The sequence below is a fragment of the Salmo trutta genome, chromosome 13 (genome assembly GCF_901001165.1).
Source record: "Salmo trutta chromosome 13, fSalTru1.1, whole genome shotgun sequence".
NCBI classification, from domain to species: domain Eukaryota; kingdom Metazoa; phylum Chordata; class Actinopteri; order Salmoniformes; family Salmonidae; genus Salmo; species Salmo trutta.
In genome coordinates, this window is record NC_042969.1 from 81573066 (window position 1) to 81598311 (window position 25246).

Below are 25246 nucleotides of genomic sequence, written 5' to 3' on the forward strand. Positions count from 1 at the left end.
TCTCTCTGTGAATGTGTGTGTGTGATGGTTGAAGTACTCTCTCTCTCTGTGAATGTGTGTGTGTGATGGTTGAAGTACTCTCTCTCTCTCTGTGAATGTGTGTGTGTGATGGTTGAAGTACTCTCTCTCTCTCTGTGAATGTGTGTGTGTGATGGTTGAAGTACTCTCTCCCGCTCTGTGAATGTGTGTGTGTGATGGTTGAAGTACTCTCTCCCGCTCTGTGAATGTGTGTGTGATGGTTGAAGTACTCTCTCCCGCTCTGTGAATGTGTGTGTGTGATGGTTGAAGTACTCTCTGTGAATGTTTGTCATCACCAGCCCCCCGTAGTGCTGCCATGGCCCTTTGGGGAAAGTGTTTGCCCAACGCCTCATCTTATTGGAAACATCTCTGAAGAGTGTGTGCATTTCCAATAAAAAGCTCCAGATTGACCACCTAACATGGTGTTTTATCCAGAGAATTCTCAGAAAGCATAGACAGGTGCAAACTCAGACTGCAGAAGCTGTCAGACACACGTCATTTGTGCATGCCGAGATTACACACTCAGGCACACGCACTTATTTCTAAACTGCATGAGCAGGTGACCAAAACCAGACACATCAGATATTTTAACAAGATAACATTAAGCCTCATCTTCCATTTGCCCTTTCTCATGCACAGTGATTACACACACACACACACACACACACAATAATGACATTCTCTGATTAAATCCCTGACCATGCGAGGAAGGCATCTTTTCCTCAGCCTAATCAATGACTAATGCTGCTGTCTCCTCTTCAGTCTGATTTTACTGGATGGATGAGAGGGGGTGGTCACCCTGTCTACGGCTCTGACACACACACACACTTTAAAGCCAAGGCCATATCTCATTTAATCAATTTACATCATCAATCAATCTGGACAGACGTTGTAACCTTAGAAACACACCCCATCAATCAATCTCAGGACAGACGAGGTATAACTCTAAAATAGACATAAGAGAGAAAGTGGAAATTACCAGGGTTTATTTTTAACGCAAACCTGACCCTCACCTAACCCAGCGGGGACACCAACACTTCAAGATACTGACCCTCACCTAACCCAGCGGGGACACCAACACTTCAAGATACTGACCCTCACCTAACCCAGCGGGGACACCAACACTTCAAGATACTGACCCTCACCTAACCCAGCGGGGACACCAACACTTCAAGATACTGACCCTCACCTAACCCAGCGGGGACACCAACACTTCAAGATACTGACCCTCACCTAACCCAGCGGGGACACCAACACTTCAAGATACTGACCCTCACCTAACCCAGCGGGGACACCAACACTTCAAGATACTGACCCTCACCTAACCCAGCGGGGACACCAACACTTCAAGATACTGACCCTCACCTAACCCAGCGGGGACACCAACACTTCAAGATACTGACCCTCACCTAACCCAGCGGGGACACCAACACTTCAAGATACTGACCCTCACCTAACCCAGCGGGGACACCAACACTTCAAGATACTGACCCTCACCTAACCCAGCGGGGACACCAACACTTCAAGATACTGACCCTCACCTAACCCAGCGGGGACACCAACACTTCAAGACAACAAGTTGTGTCCAGATTTCTGTGTGCTACTGTGGGTCAATATTACAACAAACAATACCTAACATTACTGTCATCAGAGCTGGCTTCTCCCCCTGGGATGACACAGTTAGGAGAACATGGAGTGACTGGTCAGAGGCTAAAAATCAGATCTGCCCTGCCCGGCGCCCCGACGCCGGTCTGCCCTGCGCCCCGACGCCGGTCTGCCCTGCGCCCCGACGCCGGTCTGCCCTGCGCCCCGACGCCGGTCTGCTCTGCTAGGTGCAACATCAAGCTATCTGATGTCATAGTGAGTAGACCAGCTTATTCAGCATGTAGCTCAATACCAATTCTTCAAACGACTTATTTTTAGTCTCCAACCCCCTGCAGTCTTACAGCTCCTGACTTTCAGTTACAGCCAAAAGGAGATCCTACAGGGGTGTTTAGGCACTTACGCTGTGAAGAGCCCTCTCCAGTGCATCGTCAAGGGATTTGTAGAGATACCTCTGTCACCGAGGCAGAAGTTGTCATGGTTTCACAAGGCGAGGAGGAAGTGAATGTGCAGCTGGTGAAACTACAGAGACATGCAGGACAGTTAACTCTGATCAATAAATGAAAGGACCGTTATTAAAACTACAGAGACATGCAGGACAGTTAACTCTGATCAATAAATGAAAGGACCGTTATTAAAACTACAGAGACATGCAGGACAGTTAACTCTGATCAATAAATGAAAGGACCGTTATTAAAACTACAGAGACATGCAGGACAGTTAACTCTGATCAATAAATGAAAGGACCGTTATTAAAACTACAGAGACATGCAGGACAGTTAACTCTGATCAATAAATGAAAGGACCGTTATTAAAACTACAGAGACATGCAGGACAGTTAACTCTGATCAATACATGAAAGGACCGTTATTAAAACTACAGAGACATGCAGGACAGTTAACTCTGATCAATACATGAAAGGACCGTTATTAAAACTACAGAGACATGCAGGACAGTTAACTCTGATCAATACATGAAAGGACCGTTATTAAAACTACAGAGACATGCAGGACAGTTAACTCTGATCAATACATGAAAGGACCGTTATTAAAACTACAGAGACATGCAGGACAGTTAACTCTGATCAATACATGAAAGGACCGTTATTAAAACTACAGAGACATGCAGGACAGTTAACTCTGATCAATAAATGAAAGGACCGTTATTAAAACTACAGAGACATGCAGGACAGTTAACTCTGATCAATAAATGAAAGGACCGTTATTAAAACTACAGAGACATGCAGGACAGTTAACTCTGATCAATACATGAAAGGACCGTTATTAAAACTACAGAGACATGCAGGACAGTTAACTCTGATCAATAAATGAAAGGACCGTTATTAAAACTACAGAGACATGCAGGACAGTTAACTCTGATCAATAAATGAAAGGACCGTTATTAAAACTACAGAGACATGCAGGACAGTTAACTCTGATCAATAAATGAAAGGGGGGGGACACCTAGTCAGTTGTACAACTGAATGCCTTCAACTGAAATGTGTCTTCCTCATTTAATCCAACCCCTCTGAATCCCCGGGGGGGGGAGCAGTGGGTTAACTGCCCGGGGGGTTAACTGCCCGGGGGGGAGCGGTGGGTTAACTGCCCGGGGGGGGGGAGCGGTGGGTTAACTGCCCGGGGGAGGGAGCGGTGGGTTAACTGCCCGGGGGGTTAACTGCCCGGGGGGAGCAGTGGGTTAACTGCTTTGTTCAGGAAACCATGTTAATGGATTGTATTGTTAGTCCTCACCAGGTCTCAAAGCACTTTAATCTGTAGGAGAGGAACTCCCCAAGTCCACCATCTGTAGCAATGGCACCGACATGTATAGTCCGTCCATCCCTGAATGAACGTTACCCCCATCAGACCAGGAGAGAGGCAGTTAACATAGAATACACATTGCTTCTCAATCTCCCTCCATCCTCTATGTCAACTATGTCTGTGCCAGTGGAGCCAGAGAAAGCAGCCACAGGACCCTGACTAATGTCTGATGTGGTCTGACCCAACAGGACTTTTACTGGAAACACAGCTGTGGTCACTATACACATATTATGTTTTCCATCACAGAAGATGCACACACAGGTGTACACAGACAGACACTATTCTGTTGCTGTGAGGTGTTAAAGAGAACACTGTCATAGCACCAACTCTATATCATTCATCAACCATGTGTTTTATTAAAAATTAGCAGTGTTTCCCCTAGGAATTTATTCAGCAGAGGAGGAAGAGTTAGCAGGAGTCCACGATAAATGTCACTGCTAAACGCATATAGGGGAAATGGGAAACAATGAGTAGCCTAAACATGTCTGGAACAGAAGGATGGAAAGCTGTAAAACTGAGTAGGTGCTGTACTCCATATGCACAACATAGTCCTCGCTGTTTCTAATCAAATATTATTGAATCTCAAACAAAGTGTGTGTGCTTGAGGAAAGAGTAACTCAAAGGTTGGCTTTATCAATGCGCTGCTCTAAAGTGCACCACCAAAACAGCATTTCCTGTTTCTCCGAAACACAGCAATAGAACTACAAATTCCCAACCATTCACCGTGACACAGTGAAGGTTATTGAACAGCAATATTAGGACACCTCGTGTTGTTGACATGTGAAGACAGGTTCAAATAGCTATGTGGTTTAAAGGGGTAATATGCGGATCAAACAATACCATAGGAGTTACCGCACCACTGTTTGGGTAAACAACAGAGAGATTGGATACATTTCTCAAGTCCTCTCTCAAATTCACAGACACCGTTATGGATGAAAGCACTGACCAACCATGAAACAAGATTATAGTTTTAAAACGTGTTTTGAGGCTATACAGTATTGGTTTACATTACTTTATTTACAAACAATGGAGTAAAACAAGTGTATATTTTGTGTTCTGATGAGGTACCACAGTTGAACTAAGCTAATTAGGCATTTATCAATTATATTCTTCAAGAATGAATGGGTCAAAAAATTGTCCCGAAGATTTGATCATATTTAATTCAGAGAGCCATTGCCAAAATGATTTCTATTCTATGGAAACATGTTTCAGACTACTATGGTATAATGACTATACAATGTGCCAAATAGGTTATTTAAAGTCGTCTGCATTTAAATTTAAATTGTAACTCTTACCTCTGCAGCTGCGACAAAATATCGACTTTCTCTGTAGCTGTCAACAAGTGGGAGATCCAACCCTGCGAGGGTGCCTCGGTCTACCTCGTGTTTGACCAGGCAGTCGCCTAGTAGCACAAACAAAGAAGTACTTTCATGAGAAAAAGAAGTAAGCCAATCATTGGAGATCCTTCATAAAGTCCAACTGATTTTTATGTTTTTCGCAACACAAGAGAGCATAATATCAATGAAATGTGGCGAATTCGATTATCATGAGCCGCGCGGCACCGGTCTATAAGGCCCGTGACATGAACTGGCAAAACCACGGAGGGAGGAGCGCCGGTGTCAACAAGGCAGCATTGTGCATCGTCCAGAAACATGCGTATCTTTTCCATAAAATAAATAAATATATACGTTTACATTTTCGAACTACTTTTCATTGCGAAGGCAGATAAAGAGTTTGTCGAAAGCAATCACTTTTGCATGTGGAAACAGAATCCTACTCATTACGCCGTGCTAATTAGTTACATGGGCCTTGAACAGGGCACCTTGCTCACACCCAGGAGGCAGCCCCAGTGGGGTAGTGGAGGGTATACGCCATATACCCACTTATTTTTCAGTGGGCATTGCTTATACTCACTTCTTAATCCCCACTGATACGTATAAAAAAGAATTGCCTCCACGTTTCTATAGTGGGATTTTTGTCTATAGGCTACTTTGAAGCAAGGTAAACATGCCTGATAATACAAAGTAAAACGTTCAGGTTTCAAACAATTAAGGAACAGGACAAATATAGTGATGCTAATGATACCACTAACAGGCTTCTGGTAGATAGAAAGACTTTCCCAAAATCCTTCTCTATTAAATGTTAACTAGCTACAAAGTAGCCCATGCCTACCTGTCAGAAAGATATCACGATTATCTGCATCAATCCGGTGGCCAGTTCATTTGCAAACTCCACCTCACGTGCTACAGAACCACCGCTAATTAAACAGTAGCGCCACGTGCCTGCACTCTTCAATTAAAGGGTAACTACTCTCAAAAATCTTCATTTTATTAGATTTTTTTCCCCCAGACTTCAAAAGTGGTCTCCTGGTGTGGTTTAAGCATTGTTATGGACTTAGACTATATAATTGTTTTGCTGTTAAAAAAAAGTGTGACTTTGAGAACTAAAACCTGAAAAAAATGGTGGAACATCTGATACCTGTGAATTTCTGACTCAGTTTATTTACATTTTAGTCATTTAGCAGACACTCTTATCCAGAGCGACTTACAGTAGAGAATGCGTACATTTCATTTCATGCATTATTTTATTTTTTTCCTCTGTGCTGGCCCCCCATGGGAATCGAACCCACAACCCGGGCGTTGCAAACACCATGCTCTACCAACTGAGCTACAGGGAAGGCCCATGCAGGTGTAACAGTGTAGGTTCCGTCCCTCTCTTCGCCCCAACCCGGGCTCGAACCAGGGACCCTTGCACACATCAACAACTGACACCCACGAAGCATCGTTACCCATCGCGCCACAAAAGCCGCAGCCCTTGCAACGCAAGGGGAAACCCTACTTCAAGTCTCAGAGCGAGTGACGTCACTGATTGAAATGCTATTAGCGCGCACCACCACTAACTAACTAGCCATTTCACATCGGTTACACAGGGTGATTTAGAATTGCATTGGAGCGTACTTATTTCACCTTATGGAACAATGGCATGGGGTGTCAGTGACACACAGAGAAACTCAGCATCGTAGCTCGAATTTTTATTTAACTAGGCAAGTCAGTTAAGTTCTTATTCAGGGTTAACAGCCTTGTTCAGAGGCTGAACGATAGACGTCAGCTCGGGGATTCGATCTTGCAACCTTCCAGTTACAAATCCAACGCTCTAACCACTAGGCAACCTGCCGCCCTACTACTGTTTCAATAGTAGGCCTACTATTAGCCTAATGCATAATACAGCTTGGGTTGGCCTGACTGTGAAAGACCAATATGACCAGTACAGCTTGTGTTGGCCTGACTGTGAAAGACCAATATGAACAGTACAGCTTGGGTTGGCCTGACTGTGAAAGACCAATATGAACAGTACAGCTTGGGTTGGCCTGACTGTGAAAGACCAATATGAACAGTACAGCTTGGGTTGGCCTGACTGTGAAAGACCAATATGACCAGTACAGCTTGGGTTGGCCTGACTGTGAAAGACCAATATGAACAGTACAGCTTGGGTTGGACTGACTGTGAAAGACCAATATGACCAGTACAGCTTGGGTTGGCCTGACTGTGAAAGACCAATATGACCAGTACAGCTTGGGTTGGCCTGACTGTGAAAGACCAATATGACCAGTACAGCTTGGGTTGGCCTGACTGTGAAAGATCAATATGAACAGTACAGCTTGGGTTGGCCTGACTGTGAAAGACCAATATGAACAGTACAGCTTGGGTTGGCCTGACTATGAAAGACCAATATGAACAGTACAGCTTGGGTTGGCCTGACTGTGAAAGACCAATATGACCAGTACAGCTTGGGTTGGCCTGACTGTGAAAGACCAATATGAACAGTACAGCTTGGGTTGGACTGACTGTGAAAGACCAATATGAACAGTACAGCTTGGGTTGGCCTGACTGTGAAAGACCAATATGAACAGTACAGCTTGGGTTGGACTGACTGTGAAAGACCAATATGAACAGTACAGCTTGGGTTGGCCTGACTGTGAAAGACCAATATGACCAGTACAGCTTGGGTTGGCCTGACTGTGAAAGACCAATATGACCAGTACAGCTTGGGTTGGCCTGACTGTGAAAGATCAATATGAACAGTACAGCTTGGGTTGGCCTGACTGTGAAAGACCAATATGAACAGTACAGCTTGGGTTGGCCTGACTGTGAAAGACCAATATGAACAGTACAGCTTGGGTTGGCCTGACTGTGAAAGACCAATATGAACAGTACAGCTTGGGTTGGCCTGACTGTGAAAGACCAATATGAACAGTACAGCTTGGGTTGGCCTGACTGTGAAAGACCAATATGACCAGTACAGCTTGGGTTGGCCTGACTGTGAAAGACCAATATGACCAGTACAGCTTGGGTTGGCTTGACTGTGAAAGATCAATATGAACAGTACAGCTTGGGTTGGCCTGACTGTGAAAGACCAATATGAACAGTACAGCTTGGGTTGGCCTGACTGTGAAAGACCAATATGAACAGTACAGCTTGGGTTGGCCTGACTGTGAAAGACCAATATGAACAGTACAGCTTGGGTTGGCCTGACTGTGAAAGACCAATATGAACAGTACAGCTTGGGTTGGCCTGACTGTGAAAGACCAATATGGGATTTATCATTTTGGCTAATTTAGAGGGAATGTCATATGCACAATAGGTTGACTGGTGAGCTTAATGTGGCTCATTTCACAGAGTAGACTGATACCCCATTTCATGGGTGCACCCTCCACAGGTAATGCTGAACAGTGCATATACAGTGTATATATGCACTGTATGAATGCCCCCAATGCATTTATGCAGTCTAATAAATCCACAGTGGGATTTGAACGTTTTTTTGTTGTTGTTGCTGTTTGTAAAATGTATATTAAAAAAACTTTTAAAGTTATATAAACAACATTCCAACCTTTTTTTCAGCATTGTCTTGTCCAAATATGGCATTATTCCACTATTTGTATCCGTTTTGGATTATTTTTAATTGGAGACTTTTATTTTGAAGGCAAACTGTAAATTCCACTACTGTGACTATTCCTTATTGTGGCTAGCTTCCCACAGGTGTGCTCTGCTTGTATCAATTTCTCACAAGAAGTTGAGTTCACGTGTAAAAAGGAGGGGGAGGGCTGTCACACTGTAAGACTTTTCTGTAATTTCAACAGTAAAACACTAGAATGCACAGTCAAATATCAAAACATTTATTTAACAACAATAATGCTGTAGGTTTCACCGCAGCAACTCTGCTGCCAGTATAATGCTGTAGGTTTCACTGCAGCAACTCTGCTGCCAGTATAATGCTCTAGGTTTCACTGTAGCAACTCTGCTGCCAGTATAATGCTGTAGGTTTCACTGCAGCAACTCTGCTGCCAGTATAATGCTGTAGGTTTCACTGCAACAACTCTGCTGCCAGTATAATGCTGTAGGTTTCACTGCAGTAACTCTGCTGCCAGTATAATGCTGTAGGTTTCACTGCAACAACTCTGCTGCCAGTATAATACTGTAGGTTTCACCGCAGCAACTCTGCTGCCAGTATAATACTGTAGGTTTCACCGCAGCAACTCTGCTGCCAGTATAATGCTGTAGGTTTCACTGCAGCAACTCTGCTGCCAGTATAATGCTGTAGGTTTCACCGCAGCAACTCTGCTGCCAGTATAATGCTGTAGGTTTCACTGCAGTAACTCTGCTGCCAGTATAATGCTGTAGATTTCACCGCAGCAACTCTGCTGCCAGTATAATACTGTAGGTTTCACTGCAGCAACTCTGCTGCCAGTATAATGCTGTAGGTTTCACTGCAGCAACTCTGCTGCCAGTATAATACTGTAGGTTTCACTGCAGCAACTCTGCTGCCAGTATAATGCTGTAGGTTTCACTGCAGCAACTCTGCTGCCAGTATAATACTGTAGGTTTCACTGCAGTAACTCTGCTGCCAGTATAATGCTGTAGGTTTCACTGCAGCAACTCTGCTGCCAGTATAATACTGTAGGTTTCACTGCAGTAACTCTGCTGCCAGTATAATGCTGTAGGTTTCACTGCAGCAACTCTGCTGCCAGTATAATACTGTAGGTTTCACTGCAGCAACTCTGATGCCAGTATAATGCTGTAGGTTTCACTGCAGCAACTCTGCTGCCAGTATAACACTGTAGGTTTCACTGCAGCAACTCTGATGCCAGTATAATGCTGTAGGTTTCACTGCAGCAACTCTGCTGCCAGTATAATACTGTAGGTTTCACTGCAGCAACTCTGATGCCAGTATAATACTGTAAACCTAAAGTCCAGAAGATGATGGATGAGCTTCATCACGTTCTCTCCAGAGGGAAAACAATCGAAATAATACAACACGCCTCTGGCCCTGTCTCAACTTTTATTACCTTTTTATTGAATCTGTCAATACTGAAGCCTGGCTGCTGTTCAGGATCCGGTAGCCTTGAAGAAATATGTCCTCAACTGAAATATAGCTTAACCCACTGTATGTTCTCAATGAACACCATACTGCATCAAATTATATAATGTTTGAATAAAATGCACATTTCACGTTGTCTGCTAATTGAATGAAGGAATAATAAATAAACAAACAGATGAATCCATAAATATATACAGCGTTTTCATTTTAATTTCATGTCCTGCACCAACAATGGCATCATGTGAATGAATAAATGAATGGAAATGAATGGAAAACACCTTGATAGAGATGGTTAACCCAGAGCAGAATAACATAATAATAAAATGAACTAACAGCCTTGCCGTAGTTACAGTAACACTGACACTACTGTTCTCACTAGAGGTCGACCGATTATTATTTTTTTTTTACGCTGATACCGATACCGATTATTGGAGGACCAGGACAATTACAACAATACTGAATGAACAATGAACACTTTTATTTTAACTTCATATAATACATAACTAACATTTATTTAGTCTCAAATAAATAATGAAACATGCTCAATTTGGTTTAAATAATGCAAAAACACAGTGTTGGAGAAGAAAGTAAAAGTGCAATATGTTCCTTGTAAAAAAGCTAACGTTTAAGTTCCTTGCGCAGAACATTCCCAGTTAAGAAGTTTTAGGTTGTAATTATTATAGGAATTATGCCGCGTCGACTATTTCTCTCCATGCCATTTGTATTTCATATACCTTTGACTATTGGATGTTCTAATAGGCACTTTAGTATTGCCAGCCTAATCTCAGGAGTTGATAGGCTTGAAGTCATAAACAGCATGTGAATCAAGCATTGCTAAGAGCTGCTGGCAAACGCAGTAAAGTTTGAATGAATGCTTACGAGCCTGCTGGTGCCTACCATCGCTCAGTCAGACTGCTCTATCAAATATCAAATCATAGAATTAATTCTAATATTAAACACAGAAATACGAGCCTTTGGTCATTAATATGGTTAATCCGGAAACTATTATTTCGAAAACAAAAGTTTTATTCTTTCAGTGAAATACGGAACCGTTCCGTATTTTATCTAACGGATGGCATCCCTAAGTCTAAATATTGCTCTTACATTGCACAACCTTCAATGTTATGTCATAATTATGTACAATTCTGTCAAATTAGTTCGTAATGAGCCAGGCGGCCCAAACTGTTGCATATAGACGGACTCTGTGTGCAATGAACGCAAGAGAAGTGACACAATTTCCCTAGTTAATATTGCCTGCTAACATACATTTATTTTAACTAAATATGCAGGTTTAAAAAAATATACATCTGTGTATTGATTTCAAGAAAGGCATTGATGTTTATGGTTAGGTACATTTGTGCAACGATTGTGCTTTTTTCGCAAATGTGCTTTTGTTAAATCATCACCCTTTTGGCGAAGTAGGCTGTGATTCGGTGATAAATTAACAGGCACCGCATTGATTATATGCAACGCAGGACAAGCTAGTTAACCTAGTAATATCATCAACCATGTGTAGTTAACTAGTGATTATGTGAAGATTGATTGTTTTTTATAAGATAAGTTTAATGCTAGCTAGCAACTTACCTTAGCTTCTTGCTGCACTCGCATAACAGGTGGTCAGCCTGCCACACAGTTTCCTTGTGGAATGCAATGTAATCGGCCATAATGCTGATTACTGATTGTTATGAAAACTTGAAATCGGCCCTAATTACTCGACCATGCCGATTAATCGGTCAACTTCTAGTTCTCACTAACACTATACTTTACAGAGAGCTACTTTATTGAGGAAAGTTTTACTTGCCACGACTGTGATATGCATTCAGACCCCTTGACTTTTTCTTCATTACAGCCTTATTCTAAAATGTATTAAATTACATTCAATCTACACATAATACCATAATGACCAAGCAAAAACAGGTTTTTTAGAAATTCTACTAAGCTATATGGAATTGTTTTAAGAAGCTCATACAAAGGATAATTTAGCTATTTGACATTGAATTTTAAGACTCCTTTAAGTATACAAAATATATTTAAAAATATTATTTGATTAGCATTTATTTTGGCCTTACTGCTATTAGCCCATACAAACACATTGAATAACAGATAGTCCCCCCCCCAGAAATCAAGTTTGTTTGTTCTGAAGTGTCTGTCCTATAAATCTGAGAGATATAAGAAAGATCAGGAAACATTTATATACTTTTTTGTACATGTATTTAACCCCTTATTTTTGGCATTAAACAGTCTCCATATATATAATCCATATATTTTTTCAACTGGCACCAGGGGATCTTCAGACGAGTCTTGTGAGGCCTGTGGTCCTCCTAGAACAAAACAATTGAGTTTGACCTTTCCACAGAGGGGTCATTAGTGTCTAACTCAAACAGCTGGGACGCTACAGACAGAAGTTGGCAGAAGGGATGTACCGACTTCAGACGAGTCCCAAGACACTTGTGGGGGTCGTAGAGCTAAACGGAGAACACCATTATGTCTGTGAGAGTCTCATCTTTCCATAAAGGGGTCATAATAGTTTGTATTTGAGATGTCTCATGGTCTGCCAAACACCGCTCTAGCTCTGTCGTCTTTCACCCCAGATGCGGACGTCCGACATCAGCTGATGCGGTGGACTGAGACGCATCCAATGCAAAAAAACAGATATCTCTACCTTAAACTGACAGATTTTTATGTGGGTTTTGTTATTATGCTAATTACATGTCCGTGGGGGCGCAGACATCGACCTTAAGGGGTAAGATGGATGCACTAACTGTAAGTTGCTCTGGATAAGAGCGTCTGTTAAATGATTAAAATGTAAATGTAACTCTTACACCCTGATCCAAAAGGATCACTTAGAGGAGCTGGTCTCCCAGGGGAGGATTCTTGAGAAACCCTGGAAGATTGCTATGTTGTTTTCTCATAATAACCCTTTGCATTTAAATGTTGTGACACTGGGTCACAAATCTTTCCACTCGTTCCCTGAAAGAAGAGGTGATATGTCTGTAGCCTGTATCGATAAATAAGAGGTGATAGTGTTAATCAGAAGAGACTGTCTAGTTTAGCCTGTTTGTCAAATAGAAATAATGGATAATACACACAATATACAGTACCAGTCCAAAGTTTGGACACACCTACTCATTCCAGGGTTTTTATTTGTTTTTACTATTTTCTACATTGTAGAATAATAGTGAAGACATCAAAACTATGAAATAACACATATGGAATCATGTAGTAAGCAAAAAACAGTTAAGCAAAGTAGCCACCCTTACCCTTGATGACAGCTTTGCACACTCTTGGCATTCTCCCAACCAACTTCATGAGGTTGTCACCTGGAATGCATTTCAATTAACAGGTGTGCCTTGTTAAAAGTTAATTTGTGGAATTTCTGAGCCAATTAGTTCTGTTGTGAAAAGGTAGGGGTGATGTACACAAGATAGCTCTATTTGGTAGAAGACCAATTCCATATATGGCAACCAAAGAGAAATGACAGTCCATCATTACTTTAAGACATGAAGGTCAGTCAATCTGCAAAGTTTCAAGAACTTCAAACGTTTCTTCAAGTACAGTCACAAAAACCATCAAGCACTATGATGAAACTAGCTCTCATGAGGACTGCCACAGGAATCGCAGAGGATAAGTTCATTAGGGCAAGGTGACCGGAAACATAACTGAATACAAACAGTGTAGCTATTCCCTCCGCAAGGCAACCAAACAAGCTCAGCGTCAGTATAGAGACAAAGTAGAGTCGCTATTCAACGGCTCAGACATGAGAGGTATGTGGCAGGGTTTACAGTCAATCACGGACTATAAAAGGAAAACCAGCCCCGTCGCGGATCACGATGCCCTGCTCCCAGAAAAACTAAACAACTTCTTTGCTCGCTTTGAGGACAATACAGTGCCACTGACACGGCCCGCTACCAAAACCTGCGGGCTCTCCTTCACTGCAGCCAATGTGAGTAAAACAGCATCCCCAGCCGCGTCCTCAGAGCATGCGCAGACCAGCTGGCTGGTGTGTTTACGGACATATTCAATCAATCCTTACCCCAGTCTGCTGTTCCCACATGCTTCAAGAGGGCCACCATTGTTCCTGTTCCTAAGAAAGCTAAGGTAACTGAGCTAAATGACTATCACCCCGTAGCACTCACTTCCGTCATCATGAAGTGCTTTGAGAGTCTATTCAAGGACCATATCACCTCCACCCTACCTGACAACCTAGACCCACTCCAATTTTCTTACCGCCCCAATAGGTCCACAGACGACGCAATCGCAATCACACTGCCCTAACCCATCTGGACAAGAGGAATACCTATGTAAGAATGCTGTTCATCGATTACAGCTCAGCATTTAACACCATAGTACCCTCCAAACTCGTCATTAAGCTCGAGACCCTGGGTCTCGACCCCGCCCTGTGCAACTGGGTCCTGGACTTCCTGACGGGCCGCCGCCCAGGTGGTGAGGGTAGGTAACAACATCTCCACCCCGCTGATCCTCAACACTGGGGCCCCACAAGGGTGCGTTCTCAGCCCTCTCCTGTACTCCCTGTTCACCCATGACTGCGTGGCCATGCACTCCAACTCAATCATCAAGTTTGCAGACGACACTACAGTGGTAGGCTTGTTAACCAACAACGACGAGATGGCCTACAGGGAGGAGGTGAGGGCCCTCGGAGTGTGGTGTCAGGAAAATAACCTCACACTCAATGTCAACAAAACAAAGGAGATAATCGTGGACTTCAGGAAACAGCAGAGGGAGCAGCCCCCTATCCACATCGACGGGACAGTAGTGGAGAAGGTGGGAATTTTTAAGTTCCTCGGCGTACACATCACGGACAAACTGAAATGGTCCACCCACACAGACAGCGTGGTGAAGAAGGCGCAGCAGCGCCTTAAGAGGCTGAAGAAATTCGGCTTGTCACCAAAAACACTCACAAACTTTTACAGATGCACAATCGAGAGCATCCTGTCAGGCTGCATCACCGCCTGGTACGGCAGCTGCTCCACCCACAACCGTAAGGCTCTCCAGAGGGTAGTGAGGTCTGCACAACGCATCACCGGGGGCAAACTACCTGCCCTCCAGGACACCTACACCACCTGATATCACAGGAAGGCCAAAAAGATCATCAAGGACAACAACCACCCGAGCCACTGCCTGTTCACCCTGCTACCATCCAGAAGGGGAGGTCAGTACAGGTGCATCAAAGCTGGAACCGAGAGACTGAAAAACAGTTTCTATCTCAAGGCCATCAGACTGTTAAACAGCCATCACTAACATTGAGTGGCTGCTGCCAACATACTGACTCATCTCTAGCCACTTTAATAATGACAAATTAATGTGATAAATGTATCACTACCCACTTTGAACAATGCCACTTTATATAATGTTTACATACCCTACATTACTCATCTCATATGTATATACTGAACTCCATACCATCTACTGCATCTTGCCTATGCTGTTCGGCCATCGCTCATTCATATATTTTTATATACATATTCTTATTCATTCTTTTACACTTGTGTGTATAAGGTAGTTGTGAAATTGTTAGGTTAGATTACTTGTTAGATATTACTGCATGGTTGGAACTAGAAGCACCAGCATTTCGCTACACTCGCATTAACATCTGCTAACCATGTGTATGTGACAAATAAAATTTGATTTGATTTGATTTTGTGTTAGCCTCAGAAATTGCAGCCCAAATAAATCTTCAGAGAGTTCAAGTAACAGACACATCTCAACATCAACTGTTCAAAGGAGACTGCCTGAAATCAGGCCTTCATGGTCGAATTGCTGCAAAGAAACCACTACTAATGGACACCAATAAGAAGAGCAACACATCTGCCACGCTGATCCTCAACACTGGAGCTCCCCAGGGGTGCGTGCTCAGTCTCCTCCTGTACTCCCTGTTCACCCACGACTGCATGGCCAGGCACGACTCCAACACCATCATTACATTTGCAGACGACACAAACAGTGGTAGGCCTGATCACCGACAACGACGAGACAGCCTATAGGGAGGAGGTTAGAGACCTGGCCGGGTGGTGCCAGAATAACAACCTATCCCTCAATTAGAGGTCTACTGATTAATCGGAATGGCCGATTCATTATGGCCGATTTCAAGTTTTCATAACAACCGGAAATCGGTATTTTTGGACGCCAATTTGGCCAATCATTTTTTTTTAAATACATGTTTTGGTTATTTTCTCTCTTTTTTTAGACCTTTATTTAACCAGGCAAGTCAGTTAAGAACACATTCTTATTTTCAATGACGGCCTAGGAACGGTGGGTTAACTGCTTTGTTCAGGGGCAGAACGACAGATTTTTACCTTGTCAGCTCAGGGATTCAATCTTGCAACCTTACGGTTAACTAGTCCAACGCTCTAGCCACCTGCTTTACATTGCACTCCACGAGGAGCCTGCCTATTACGCAAATGCAGTAAGAAGCCAAGGTAAGTTGCTAGCTAGCATTAAACTTATCTTATAAAAAACAATCAATCAATCATAATCACTAGTTAACTACACATGGTTGATGATATTACTAGTTTATCTAGCCTGTCCTGCGCTGCATATAATCGCTTAGGTACACGTTGCTCCAACCATAAACATCAGTGCCTTTCTTAAAATCAATACACAAGTATATATTTTTTAACCTGCATATTTAGTTAATATTGCCTGCTAACATTAATTTATTTTAACTAGGGAAAATGTGTCACTTCTCTTGCAAACAGAGCCAAGGTACATGCAGCAGTTTGGGCCGCCTGGCTCGTTGCGAACTGTGAAGACTATTTCTTCCTAACAAAGACAGCCGACTTCGCCAAACGGGGGATGATTTAACAAAAGCACATTTGCGAAAAAAGCACAATCGTTGCACGACTGTACCTAACCATAAACATCAATGCCTTTCTTAAAATCAATACACAGAAGTATATATTTTTAAACCTGCATATTTAGCTAAAAGAAATCCAGGTTAGCAGGCAATATTAACTTGGTGAAATTGTGTCATTTTGCGTTCATTGCATGCAGAGTCAGGGAATATGCAACAGTTTGGGCCGCCTGGCTCGTTGCGAACTAATTTTACAGAATTTTAGGTAATTATGACATAACATTGAAGGTTGTGCAATGTAACAGCAATATTTAGACTTAGGGATGCCACCCGTTAGAGAAAATACGGAACGGTTCTGTATTTCACTGAAAGAATAGACGTTTTGTTTTCGAGATGATAGTTTCTGGATTCGACCATATTAATGACCTAAGGCTCGTATTTCTGTGTGTTATTATGTTATAATTAAGTCTATGATTTGATAGAGCAGTCTGACTGAGCGATGGTAGGCAGCAGCAGGCTCGTAAGCGTTCATTCAAACAGCACTTTCTTGCGTCGATGTGTTCCTGGTTCGAGCCCAGGTAAGAGCGAGGAGAGGGACGGAAGCTATACTGTTACACTGGCAATACTAAAGTGCCTATAAGAACATCCAATAGTCAAAGGTATATGAAATACAAATCGTATAGAGAGAAATAGTCCTATAATTCCTATAATAACTACAACCTCAAACTTCTTACCTGGGAATATTGAAGACTCATGTTAAAAAGAACCACCAGCTTTCATATGTTCTCATGTTCTGAGCAAGGAACTTAAACGTTAGCTTTTTTACATGGCACATATTGCACTTTTACTTTCTTCTCCAACACTTTGTTTTTGCATTATTTAAACCAAATTGAACATGTTTCATTATTTATTTGAGGCTAAATTGATTTTATTGATGTATTATATTAAGTTAAAATAAGTGTTCATTCAGTATTGTTGTAATTGTCATTATTACAAATAAGTTTCAAAAAAATCGTCCGATTAATCGGCATCGGCTTTTTTGGGCCTCCAATAACCGGTATCGGTATCGGCGTCGAAAAATCATAATCGGTCAACCTCTACCCTCAGTGTAACCAAGTCTAAGGAAATGATTGTGGACTTCAGGAAAAGGAGGACCGAGCACGCCCCCATTCTCATCGACGGGGCTGTAGTGGAGCAGGTTGAGAGCTTCAAGTTCCTTGGTGTCCACGTCAATAACAAACTAGAATGGTCCAAACACACCAAGACAGTTGTGAAGAGGGCACGACAAAGCCTATTCCCGCTCAGGAAACGAAAAAGATTTGGCATGTGTCCTGAGATCCTCAAAAGGTTCTACAGCTGCAACATCGAGAACATCCTGACTGGTTGCATCACTGCCTGGTACGGCAATTGCTCGGCCTCTGACCGCAAGGCACTACAGAGAGTAGTGCGTACGGCCCAGTACATCTCTGGGGTTAAGCTGCCTGCCATCAAGGACCTCTACACCAGGCGGTGTCAGAGGAAGGCCCTATAAATTGTCAAAGACCCCAGCCTCCCCAGTCATAGACTGTTCTCTCTACTACCGGAGTGCCAGGTCTAGGACAAAAAAGCTTCTCAACAGTTTTTACCCCCAAGCCGTAAGACTCCTGAACAGGTAATCAAATGGCTACTCAGACTATTTGCATTGTGTGCCCCCCAACCCCCCCAACCCCTCTTTTTACACTGCTGCATACTACCTCAGTTGGGCCGACCAACCAGTGCTCCCACACATTGGCTAACCAGGCTATCTGCATTGTGTCCCACCACCCGCCAACCCCTCTTTTACGCTACTGCTACTCTCTGTTCATCATATATGCATAGTCACTTTAACCATATCTACATGTACATACTACCTCAATCAGCCTGACTAACCGGTGTCTGTATGTAGCCTCGCTACTTTTATAGCCTCGCTCGTATATAGCCTGTTGTTTTATTTCTTTACTTACCTATTGTTCACCTAATACCTTTTTTGCACTATTGGTTAGAGCCTGTAAGTAAGCATTTCACTGTAAGGTCTACACCTGTTGTATTCAGCGCACGTGACAAATAAACTTTGATTTGATTTGACTTGACTTGCTTGGGCCAAAAAACATGTGCAATGGACATTAGACTGGTGGAAATCTGTCCTTTGGTCTGATAAGTCAAAATTTGAGATTTTTGGTTGCAACCTCTGTGTCTTTGTGAGACGCAGAGTAGGTGAACGGATGATCTCCGCATGTGTGGTTCCCACCGTGAAGCATGGAGGAGGAGGTGTGATGGTGCTTTGCTGGTGACACTGTCAGTGATTTATTTAGAATTCAAGGCACACTTAACCAGCATGGCTACCACAGCATTCTGCAGCAATATGCCATCACATCTGGTTTGGGCTTAGTGGGACTATCATTTGCTTTTCAACAGGAAAATGACCCAACACACCTCCAGGCTGTGTAAGGGCTATTTGACCAAGAAGGAGAGTGATGGAGTGCTGCATCAGATGACCTGGCCTCCACAATCACCCGACCTCAACCCAACTGATATGGTTTGCAATGAGTTGGATCGCAGAGTGAAGAAAAAGCAGCTAACAAGTGCTCAGCATATGTGGGAACTCCTTCAAGACTGTTGGAAAAACATTCCAGATGTTAATATTTTGATTTGTTTATCATTTTTTTGGTTACTATATGATTTCATGTGTGTATTTCATAGTTTTGATGTCTTCACTTTTATTCTACAATGTAGAAAATAGTAAAATAAAGAAAAACCCTTGAATGAGTAGGTGTGTCCAAACTTTTGACTGGCACTGTTTACACATGTCACAGCACAGGGGAAAACCAACCAATAATACCTCATACAATGATAATGACAGAGCGACACAGAGGTGACTACATTAGAACCCAGTCATCAACATTAGAGGATTTACAATAATCTGTATTCATTCCCAGAGTGAGGAGTGAGTGTGATGCAGGACTGTGTGTGTGTGTGTCTGGTAGCAGTTCCCTCTCTCTCTACTACTCCTTTCAGAGTGTAAATAGCTGCCTGGTGCACCAACAAAAACATCTTTATCTTTCCCCCTCTTATTGCTTCAGCCTGTTCAGACAGAAACTCTGTCCATCCTGCGTATTACTTACAGATTTTTGGCTAAATACCCGATGGTATGTCAGATAGTTTTTATTGAAAGAGATATGACTAATTCCTCTCCTTTCATCCTCCTCTTTACAGTATTTCAACAGTGACCAGGGAGAAGTGTCATTGATTTGAATGGGATCCAAATATTGATCATAACAAACTGTTAGGCAATCTATCAAAACAGCCTTAAAAATGAATGTTGAATGTATGATATTGGCACATACCTCATCACAACAACCACTGCAAAGTCTTCAGAACGAAAATATTGTATGGATTCTAGTGTTAGAGTTGACTGAAAGATCCCAGAGTGGTCATAGTTTGGTTTATTTTCATTGGAGTTGCACAAGTTTTGTGGGTACAGGCTCAAGCACATCCTCGCGCTGCATGTGTGTGTGGGGTTGTGTGAGTTGTGTTGTGTCAGCATGGTTTTTGAAAAGACAACCCCTGGCACACCTTGAGACAAGCAAGTAGAGTTCACATGAACGGGTGATAAACAGTAGAAGAACACACTGAACCAGTTTGTGTGTGGGGTTTAGAAATGTACATAAAAAACATTTGGTAAGTGTTATCATAATGTACCGAAATAGCTTGGTAAGCCAAGGAGAGTGGTCTGCTTCCGTCATTAAAATGCACTTACGTATGTCTGTGTATATCTACTCATATCAGACCAGATATGTGGACTGTACTCTGCTGCATCCTTCTATAGGTCACTTCACCTGTTTACACAGTAACTCCATTTAAACTCTGGCACTAAATTTGTGTTTCATTAGTGCCAAAATGTAAACTGCTTCAGAAATATTAAAGCTGCTTGAAATGCCAGCCGTCTTAAATCAAACACACTAAGTAAATCAGAGCTTTCTATTTAATCAACTTTAAAAAATCAACTAAATGAGCCTTGCTTATGACATGGATTATTTTTATGCAATATAGCAGCCTTGAATCAAATATGTGTGTGTGTGTGTGTGTGTGTGTGTGTGTGTGTGTGTGTGTGTTGAAGGAATGCAATATTGCACAATGTTGCTTGAGCAATAATGACAGTTAGAATTAAAACAGGAAGTGCCAAGGACCTGCTGTCCTCTTCATGTTACAGCTTCCTGAAAAAGGAACGGAGTATCTTAAATAACACCACAATAACCCCCCTCCTCCCCCCCCACATAAAAATAATAATCATAAAATAATAATAATACAAATTGCCTTTTGTTATCTAACACTCAGTTACCCCCCACCCCCCACTACTAGCTCTGACTTTGCTGATACTTTATTGAGGAAAAATGTACTTACTATGACTGAGATATGTGGTTGTCCCACCTAGCTATCTTAAGATGAACCGTAAGTCGCTTTGGATAACACTAAAGGACAAACATGTAAAATGTAAAAATGTGAAAGGTTACATTACAGATAACACATGACCTGACCAAGATAAATGAACCCCTATCCATGACATTATAACAGATTATTGACATGAGAATTTATCATGGTGGAATGGGAATTGCTGTGAAGGATCCTTCAGAACCGGTATTACAGCATGTACTGTATTCCAGGTTAGTACTGTACACAGGTATTACCGTAACCATTTCTCTCCTGCAGGGTGTGACTGCTGGGATTAATAGCAGTTTTTCCCGTAGTAATCATGTTCCAACGGACTTCTTCCATCACCCCCAGGCCTGAACCTGTATAGCTACTGCGTGTCAGCTATTTTCCATAGGGATTTATGATGTCAGGTCACCAGTGTGTGATCATTAATGTAACAGCTAGTCAAACAGGTGTGTATGTTTTATGCCCGACTCTGACTTTAAATGGTGTTGTGACGAATGGGTGAAAGTACTTGGCAGATACACTACATGACCAAAAGTATGTGGACACCTGCTCGTTGAACATCTCATTCCAAAACCATGGGCATTACTATGGTCCCCCTTTGCTGCTATAACAGCCTCCACTCTTCTGGGAAGTTATTCCACTAGATGTTGGAACATTGCTGTGGGGACTTGCTTCCATTCAGCCACAAGAGCATTAGTGTGGTCGGGCGCTGATGTTGGGCGATTAGGCCTGACTCGCAGTCGGTGTTCCAATTCATCCCAAAGGTGTTCGATAGGGTTGAGGTCAGGGTTCTATGCAAGCCAGTCAAGTTCTTCAACACCGATCTCGACAAACCATTTCTGTATGGACCTAGCTTTGTGCATGGGGGCATTGTCATGCTGAAACAGGAAAGGGCCTTCCCCAAACTGTTGGCACAAAGTTGGAAGCACAGAACTGTCTAGAATGTCATTGTATGCTGTAGCATTAAGATTTCCCTTCACTCGAACTAAGAGGCCTAGCCCGAACCATGAAAAACAGCCCCAGACCATTATTAATCATCCACCAAACTTTACAGTAGGCACTATGCATTCGGGCAGGTAGTGTTCTCCTGGCATCCGCCAAACCCAGATTTGTCCGTCAGACGGCCAGATGGTGAAGCGTAATTCACTGCTCCAGAGTCCAATGGCAGTGAGCATTACACCCCTCCAGCAGACGCTTGGCATTGCGCATGGTGATCTTAGTCTTGGAAAGCCATTTCTGAAGCTCCTGATGAACAGCTTTTGTGGTGACGTTGCTTCAAGAGGCAGTTTGGAACTCGGTGGTGAGGACAGACGATAAGAGCTTCGGCACGTTGACATTCCGTTCTGTGAGCTTGAGTGGCCTACCACTTTGCGGCTGAGCCGTTGTTGCTCCTAGATGTTTCCACTTCACAATAACAGTACTTACAGTTGACCGGGGCAAATCTAGCAGGGCAGAAATTTGACAAATTGACTTGTTGGAATGGTGGCATCCTATGACGGTGCCATGTTTATAGTCAATGAGCTTTTCAGTGAGACCATTTTACTGCCAATGTTTGTCTATGGAGATTGCATGGCAGTGTACTCGATTTTATACACCTGTCAGCAATGTGGCTGAAATTGCCAAATCCACTCATTTGAAGGGGTGTCCACATACTTTTGTATATACAGTACGAGTCAAAAGTTTGGACACATCTACTCATTTAAGGGTTTTTCTTTATTTTTACTATTTTCTACATTGTACAATAATAGTGAAGAAATCAAAAGACATGAAGGTCAGTCAACACGGAAAATTTCAACATTTCAAGTTTCTTCAAGTGCAGTCGCAAAAACCATCAAGCACTAAGATGAAACTGGATCTCAAGAGGACCGCCACAGGAAAGGAAGACCCAGAGTTACAGTTGAAGTCAGAAGTTTACATACACTTAGGTTGGAGTCATTAAAACTCATTTTTCAACCACTCCACAAATTTCTTGTTAAAACAAACTATAGTTTTGGCAAGTCGGTTAGGACATCTACTTTGTGCATGACACAAGTCATTTTTCCAACAATTGTTTACAGACAGATTATTTCACTTATAATTCACTGTATCCCAATTCCAGTGGGTCAGAAGTTTACATACATTAAGTTGACTGTGCCTTTAAACAGCTTGGAAAATTCCAGAAAATGATGTTATGGCTATAGAAGCCTATGATTGGCTAATTGACATCATTTGAGTCAATTGGAGGTGTAGCTGTGGATGTATTTCAAGGCCTACTTTCAAATCAAATCAAAGTTTATTTGTCACATGCACCGAATACAACAGCTGTAGACCTTACAGTGAAATGCTTACTTACAGGCTCTAACCAATAGTGCAAAAAAGGTATTAGGTGAACAATAGGTAAGTAAAGAAATAAAACAACAGGCTATATACGAGCGAGGCTATAAAAGTAGCGAGGCTACATACAGACACCGGTTAGTCAGGCTGATTGAGGTAGTATGTACATGTAGATATGGTTAAAGTGACTATGCATATATGATGAACAGAGAGTAGCAGTAGCGTAAAAGAGGGGTTGGTGGGTGGGTGGGACACAATGCAGATAGCCCGGTTAGCCAATGTGCGGGAGCACTGGTTGGTCGGCCCAATTGAGGTAGTATGTACATGAATGTATAGTTAAAGTGACTATGCATATATGATAAACAGAGAGTAGCAGCAGCGTAAAAAGAGGGGTTGGGGGGGCACACAATGCAAATAGTCCGGGTAGCCATTTGATTACCTGTTCAGGAGTCTTATGGCTGGGGGTAAAAACTGTTGAGAAGCCTTTTTGTCCTAGACTTGGCACTCCGGTACCGCTTGCCATGCGGTAGTAGAGAGAACAGTCTATGACTGGGGTGGCTGGGGTCTTTGACAATTTTTAGGGCCTTCCTCTGACACCGCCTGGTCCTGGATGGCAGGCAGCTTAACCCCGGTGATGTACTGGGCCATACGCACTACCCTCTGTAGTGCCTTGCGGTCCGAGGCCGAGCAATTGCCGTACCAGGCAGTGATGCAACCAGTCAGGAAGCTCTCGATGTTGCAGCTGTAGAACCTTTTGAGGATCTCAGGACCCATGCCAAATCTTTTTAGTTTCCTGAGGGGGAATAGGCTTTGTCGTGCCCTCTTCACGACTGTCTTGGTGTGTTTGGACCATTCTAGTTTGTTGTTGACGTGGACACCAAGGAACTTGAAGCTCTCAACCATCTCCACTACAGCCCTGTCGATGAGAATGGGGGCATGCTCGGTCCTCCTTTTCCTGTAGTCCACAATCATTTCCTTAGTTTTGGTTACGTTGAGGGATAGGTTGTTATTCTGGCACCACCCGGCCAGGTCTCTGATCTCCTCCCTATAGGCTGTCTTGTCATTGTCGGTGATCAGGCCTACCACTGTTGTGTCGTCTGCAAACTTAATGATGGTGTTGGAGTCGTGCCTGGCCATGCAGTCGTGGGTGAACAGGGAGTACAGGAGAGGACTGAGCATGCACCCCTGAGGAGCTCCAGTGTTGAGGATCAGTGTGGCAGATGTGTTGCTACCTACCCTTACCACCTGGGGGCGGCCCGTCAGGAAGTCCAGGATCCAGTTGCAGAGGGAGGTGTTTAGTCCCAGGATCCTTAGCTTAGTGATGAGCTTTGAGGGTACTATGGTGTTGAACGCTGAGATGTAGTCAATGAATAGCATTCTCACATAAGTGTTCCTTTTGTCCAGGTGGGAAAGACCAGTGAGGAGTGCAATAGAGATTGCATCATCTGTGGATGTGTTTGGGCGGTATGCAAATTGGAGTGGGACAATTGTTTCTGGGATAATGGTGTTGATGTGCCAGTTGGTCAGCACATGCCCGGAGCACACGTCCTGGTAATCCGTCTGGCCCCGCAGCCTTGTGTATGTTGACCTGTTTAAAGGTCTTACTCACGTCGGCTACGGAGAGCGTGATCACACAGTCATCCGGAACAGCTGATGCTCTCATGCATGCCTCAGTGTTGCTTGCCTCGAAGCGAGCATAGAAGTGATTTAGCTCGTCTGGTAGGCTCGTGTCACTGGGCAGCTCTCGGCTGTGCTTCCCTTTGTAGTCTATAATAGTTTGCAAGCCCTGCCACATAAGACGAGCGTCGGAGCTGGTGAAGTATGATTCAATCTAAGCCCTGTTTTGACGCTTTGC

At 43.1% G+C, this 25246-nt stretch overlaps 1 protein-coding gene across 4 annotated transcripts in view; it reads right to left on the minus strand.

Annotated features, from left to right (window-relative positions):
• The window catches only part of p2ry6 (pyrimidinergic receptor P2Y6), a 29237-nt gene extending 8938 nt beyond the window's left edge, over nucleotides 1-20299 (minus strand). The window contains exons 1-2 of one of the 4 annotated variants that reach the window (XM_029773764.1): nucleotides 19986-20299; nucleotides 4733-4839 (exon numbers count right to left, since the gene is read on the minus strand). The gene's annotated coding sequence lies outside the window, so the exon portion shown is untranslated. Of the gene's footprint in view, nucleotides 1-4732; nucleotides 5043-5131; nucleotides 5151-5609; nucleotides 5692-19985 lie in introns of those variants that run through there. The other 3 variants (XM_029773763.1, XM_029773765.1, XM_029773762.1) reach the window with 3 other exon arrangements.
• Nucleotides 20300-25246: the final 4947 nt, after the last annotated feature.